General features: G+C 38.2%; 1 pseudogene; it reads right to left on the bottom strand.

Annotated features, from left to right (window-relative positions):
- Positions 1–3,363: 3,363 nt before the first annotated feature.
- On the bottom strand, positions 3,364–3,462 carry LOC124521621 (uncharacterized; annotated as a pseudogene).
- Positions 3,463–6,496: the final 3,034 nt, after the last annotated feature.

Here is a 6,496-nt window from a genome sequence, read left to right as displayed (position 1 = left end):
CCTCATTTTAAAGGTGAGAACTCTTGGGGCGTTTGGGTAGTTCAGTCGGTAGGTGTCCGACTTCAGCTCAGGTCATGATCTCATGGTTCATGAGTTTGAGCCCCGCATCAGACTCTGCGCTGGCAGCTCAGAGTCTGGAGCCTGCTTCGGATTCTGTGTCTCCCTCTCTCTCCGCTCCTCCCCCACTCACACTCTGTCTCTCTCTCAAAAATAAATAAGCATTAAAAAAGTTAAAAAAATAAAGATGAGAACTCTAAATCTTAGAGAGGTAAAGAAATCTTCCTGGTATTACACAGCTAGTATGCGGCAATAGCAGGACTTAAAAAGTTAAGCCTATTTACCCCTCTATTAGTTTTCTACTGCAATTGTAACAGATTAGCTTAAAACAACACATATTTGTTATTTTACAATTCTAATAGGTTATAAGTCTAAGATAGGACTCACTGAGCCAAAATGAAGATGTCAACAGGGTTACATTTCTTCTGGAGGCTCTACAAGATAATCTATTTAGTTGCCTTTTCCAATTTTTTATGACCTGGATTTCCTGGGTCATGGCTCCTTTTCTCTATCTTCCAACCCAACAGCAGTGAGTGGAGTCTTTCTCACACTTTGTCACCCTGGAATTCTCCTCTGTCTTCCTCCTCCAATTTAAAGCACTGTTGTGATAATATTAGGCCCACACAGATAATACAAGATAATCTCATTTTAAAGTCAGATGATTAGCAACCTTAATTCTATCTGCAAACTTAATTCCTCTTTGTCATATAATTTAACATATTCACAAGTTCTGGGGATTAGGACATGTACATCTTTGAGTAAGGCATTATTCTATCTACTTCATTCCCTCAAACTAGTGTCTTTTCCACTGTAACAGAATAACAAATAGCCAAAGAAGTAGATCAATTTGTTTGGAAGGTAAGGCTGAGAAGGGAGCAGTCTACCACAGCCTGGGCTATACCCTGAGTTTCTATTGTATTCACCTTTCCTGAAGCAACAGTTGAATCCTGAAAATGCCTGTGTTTTCTTCTTCTCATCTAAATAGAGATTTAGATTTCAAAACTTCACACAGTTATTTTTTCCAAATGGTTAACTTGTCATAAAGTAATTCATGCAAATTCAGCGGCCCTATAACTTGTTTTCAGACACCTGCACATGCTTTCTGTATACTGGTAGGCACTAATCCAAAAGCCTTAATAATAGAAATATAGAGTGAGAAATATTGAAGATACCTCAAAGATCAGCTAATAAGAAAATATAATTTTACAAGTGAGAAGATGGTGGACAAAGAAGGAAGGATAAGCAGTGAACTAGAAAGATTAGGAGGGGCAGATAACATCATGTAATCTTCCACCACAATATGAAGAAAGTATCGGCATGAGACCAAAGACAAGATGGGATCTGGGAGCAAGCATTGAATTGTAGGTACCCAAGAGGATAAACACTCTCCACAAGAGAATGGGTTTTTTTGCTGTTAAAAAATGATGATATGGCATTGATTAGAATTTTTCTCAGGAGTCCTCAATTCAATAGAAAAACGATGCAATGAACAGAAGGTAGAAGATGACAGGTGTTTGGTTATTTAATATAATGAAAAGTAATACAGAAGTTGAATGAGTTTTCTTGGGAGATTGTGAGCCTTCAGTTATTGGAAGCATCCAAGTAGAGTTTGTGTAGCCATTTGGAAAGAATATTTTGTTTACAATTTCCAGTTTATTTTACTAATATTTTTTTTTCTTTGAATGAAAATCTATACGTCTGCTTAACCAAGAATATAAAACAGGTAAATGAGGCTTTTTTCTTTAATTTTTTAATGTTTATCTTTGAGAGAGAGAGAGAGACAGAGTGCAAATGGGGGAGGGACAGAGAGACAGGGAGGCACAGAATCTGAAACAGGGTCTAGGTTCTAAGCTGTCAGCAACAAGCCTGATGCGGGGCTCGAACTCATAGACCCTGAGATCATGACATGAGCCAAAGTTGGACGTTTAACCAACTAGGCCACAACCAGGTGCCCCAAAGATCCTTTAAGAGCACTGTGAGGCAACTAATCTGGAAGCAAACACCTCCCCATGTCTTCTGAAGTCTCCTTTTGATCACTATATTTGTAATCCAAGATACCCCAGGAGAATTTAGGGGTCAGATGCTTAGAAGAACAAAGTTGTGACAGTGTTATAATGGATAAATTAGAACAGCAGAGGGACCGGCATTGACATACAACACATATTTGGGGAACAAGCTGGTTGATCAAGTAGTGAAAATATCAGGTACAACTGAGTCAACCTCGAAGTTGGAAAAGTCCCACCTGTCATATTCTTAAAAATGAAGTTTACAAATGCAGCCATTTTATGGTAGGATTTTGCTCACCATGAAGCCTGGCTCAAGGCTATCTTTTTTATTCATCATTCACGTATTTCATTCATCAAGCATATTAAGCATCATCAAGTCTGTATCAAATGCTATGCTAGGCTCTGAGGCTATAATTGGAAGCATGAACGAGGTTATCTCTGGTCTCACAAAGCTACCATTATAAGCTTTAAAGACAGGCAGTTAAACAAGAAATTTTAATAAACTGTTTAATATACAGGGTGTATTAGGAGTATACGGCAACGCCATCTAAAAGAGAAACACGGGAAGTCAGGAAAAAACTCGGGAAGGAAGGGAATTTTAAAAAGAGACCCAAAAGATAAGTTAGAGAGTAAATAAGGTGAAGCATGTTGGAGCCAAATAGAACAACACATAAGATCTGGAGGTAAGAGAAAGCACACAGTACCTTGGAAAAATGGGAAACAGATACAATTCTGGCATGGGTGGATCATAGTATATGAGGTGAGGAAGGTGAAACAGTGAGCTAGAAAGATTAGTAAGGCGCACATCACAAAGGGCCATGTAGTCCTTGTTAAAGATTTTGGCTTTTGTCCTAGTGAAAATGAACTCATTAGTTTTCTTAAAATACAGTTATAACTTTCTTTTTCATGCATAGAAACACACACAAAAAGAAACAAAAGTGAGTTTATATTCACTTTCCATAATTAAAAAAATTAATATATGAAGTTTTGAAATTTAAACTTTAAACATTAAATTTCAAAATGAAAAATGCAAATCACTCTTTTCCAACCAGATCACTCACCCTAAAGGAAACCACTGTTAAAAAAAAACATATTTTTATGACTATCAGAAAAAAATCCTTACCCTACCATCTATGTGTGTGTACACACACACACACACACACATACATAGATGTGTGTGGATGTATGTGTGTGCATGTGTGTATCTATAAAGCAAATGCAAGATGTTCACTCTTTTGTGCCTTGCCTTTTACTTAATGATATATCTTGGAGATATTTCCATATATGCATTCACACATACATATATTCAACACATTTTACCAGTTTGAATGTCATCCTTACTCAGGGGCCCTGCTAAACTCTGTATTACTCTAATTTCAGTCAATACAGCAAACGCTGCTGGAGGGTGTTAAGTAAGGTATTAAGTAAAAATCACCTTTGTGGTTTGGGAAAAGTAGTTTTGGCTGTTATTTGAAGAGCAGAATATGTGGGACAGAAATTAAGGCAAAAATCAGAGCAAGGTGGTTATTATAATGATCCTGTTAAGAGATGAGTATAGCTTAGACCAAGGCTATGGCAGTGGAGAAACAGAGAAGTAGGTGTATTCAAAAGACATTTAGAATACTGATATGACAGCATTTGTCAATGGAATGCATGTGGAGAGTGAGACAAAAACTAGGAATCTTGGATAACATTCAGCTTTTTAGCTGGAGAAATGGGAGTGGGAGGGAAGATACTATCATCTTCCTGAAGCTTATCCTGATGCCCACCCATTGAAAATTATCTCTCCTTTCTCTTAAGTGATATATCACTTTGTATAGGCCTCCCTCTCTCATTTACCATGTTCTTTAATACTAATGAAATACTTTATTCCTGCATTGTCTAATTCTTATTTACTGCCAGCTTCTTACTGGGGGGTGGGGGAAGATAGGCAGGTGTAAGGAAAGTAGAGGGGGTAAAGAAAGAGAGTACCATTAATTGGTCAACTATTATGTACTAGGCCCTTTTATAGACATTCTTCCATTTTGTTTTCACAACCTGATTTTGCAGGTGACAGATTAAGGCTCAGAGAATTCAAGCAACTTCCCCAAGATCACACACTTCAGGAAGAGGCAGAAACAGGATTCAAACCAGAATTGTCCATGCCCAAAACCCACAATCAGGAAGCCACATAATGTAAAGAAGAGTAAAGTAGGAGCTAATGCCATTCATAGAGCTGTTCAAGGAAGGCAGCCAAAAAACAAGACATATTAACTGAGCATGATGGGGAAAAAGAGTTTTGCCAAGACAGGTAGGAAGGGTCTGGGACAAAGGAGTGGGTAAATAAGTGTTAGGAGGATGCTCAGGGAGTGTGTACATGAATAAAGTACCAGGAGGCTGAAGGAAATATACCTTTGGTTTTGGGACATAGATAGATACCTGAAGACTAGGGGTGTCAAGAATCCAAGAATCAGTCTGCATTTTCAAGTTAGCCAGCAGGGGGTGAGTTTCAAAGTAACTGAGATTTGAGCAGTGGTTCTCAAAGTGTGGTCCTCAGTCCAGCAGCATCAGCATCACCTGGCAACCTGTTGAAAATGCAGATTATCAGGCCTCACCACAGATTTACTGAAGCAGACACTCATTGCCTTAACAAATCCTCCAAGGAATTCTGGTGCATACTTAAGGGTGAGACCCATTGCTTTGGAGGGCTGAGGAAAGTGGCAAATAGAATTCAAGAACTAGTGTTTGCTGAGAGAGCCCAGGACAGTTACACATTGCAGCAGTGTAGATGAATACTTTCAAAGCATGATGGAGCCTGCTGGTCAGAAGTGGTGGTGGGGAATGTAAAGGGAGTGTGGTGGCTTCAGAGGTGTGGTCTCTAGGGGAAAATCTTTTCATCCCTGAACCTCTCCACTTTTTTCCATAGGACTTCTTTCTTTCTCTTTCTTTCTTTCTTTCTTTCTTTCTTTCTTTCTTCTTTCTTTCTTTCTTTCTTTCTTCTTTCTTTCTTTCTCTTTCTTTCTTTCTTTCTTTCTCCCTCCTTTCTTTCTTTCTTCTTTTCTTTCTTTCTTTCTTTCTTTCTTTCTTTCTTTCTTTCTTCTTTCTTTTAGAACTGTTAAGGGTAAGCTAAATCAAATGACCCTGTGATAAAGCAGACAGACTGGCTATGCTGGAACACTGCCCATGGCTTTTTGTTTCTGTTTATGTATTTATGAGAGGTGAGGAGGGGTAGAGACAGAGGGAGGACAGTATCTGAAGTGGACTCTGTGCTGATCGCAGAGAGCCTGATGTGGGGCTCTAATTTATGAACCGCGAGATCATGATCTGAGCCAAGAGTCCGACATTTAACCCACTAAGCCACCTAGGCAACCCTGCCCATGGCTTTTATTTTCACCAAGTACCTTATGCTGTCGCTAAATTTCACTGTAAGAAGGATGGAAAGGAAAAATAAAACATTTATTGAAGGTCCTTAATGTGTTGAGCAGTGTGCTAATGGTTCATGCAAATGCAAGCTTATTTAATCCTCACAATGTTACAGTCATGGAGATTTATTTATTTATTTATTTATTTATTTATTTATTTATTTATTTATGAGACAGAGAGAGAGAGAGAGAAAGAGAGGCAGAGAAAGAAGGAGAGAGAGAATCTTAAGCAGGCTCCACACTGCCTGATGCAGTGCCTGATCTCATGACTGAGGTCATGACCTGAGCCTAAATCAAGAGTTGGAGGCTCAACGGACTGAGCCACCCAGGTGCCCCCAGTCATGACTGTTTTATTGTTTCTATTTTACAGATGAGGAAACAGTGGCTCAGAAAGGTTAAGTAACATAGTTCAGAAGAAACCATGTAGGATACAATCGCTAGTCCTAACTTCAAACACCATGCTTCTCATATTAGATAGTGAGCTACCCTGTGAACCTCTCATCTAACCATCCTAGGGCCATGCCTTGTGATTATCCATACAAAGTTAACTTGGAAATATCAATTAGGTGAATTGATAAATGGATGGGTTAGTGAAAGTATTTGAAACTTAAAGGACTTTTTCTTTCTTCCTTTCTTTTTTTTTTGTTTTTTGTTATTGAAGTATAATTAACATACAGTGTTATATTACTTTCAGGTATTTACTGTAATGACTCAACAATTCTAAACATTGCTCAGTGCTCATAAAGGTAAGTGTACTCTTGATCTCCTTTATCTATTTCATCCCTCCCTTCAACCACCTCCCCTCTGGCAGCCACCAGTTTGTTCTTTGTATTTAAGAGACTATTTTTAACCTTTTTTTGAAAAAAAAAAGGACCTCTTCAGGCCCTCTGCCCATTTTTAAATCATATTATTTGGTTTTGGGAGGGTTTTGGTTTTGAGATGTATAAATTCTTTATATGTTTTGGATATTAATCTCTTATTGGATATATCATTTATAAATATTTTCTCCCATTCAGCAGGGTGCCTTTTTGT

The sequence above is a fragment of the Lynx rufus genome, unplaced genomic scaffold (assembly GCF_022079265.1).
Source record: "Lynx rufus isolate CCGP_SWC_20201006 ecotype Redwood Valley unplaced genomic scaffold, mLynRuf1.p SCAF_30, whole genome shotgun sequence".
Classification (NCBI taxonomy): domain Eukaryota; kingdom Metazoa; phylum Chordata; class Mammalia; order Carnivora; family Felidae; genus Lynx; species Lynx rufus.
Note: the sequence above shows the minus strand (reverse complement) of the source record. Positions and strands in the feature narration are given on the sequence as shown.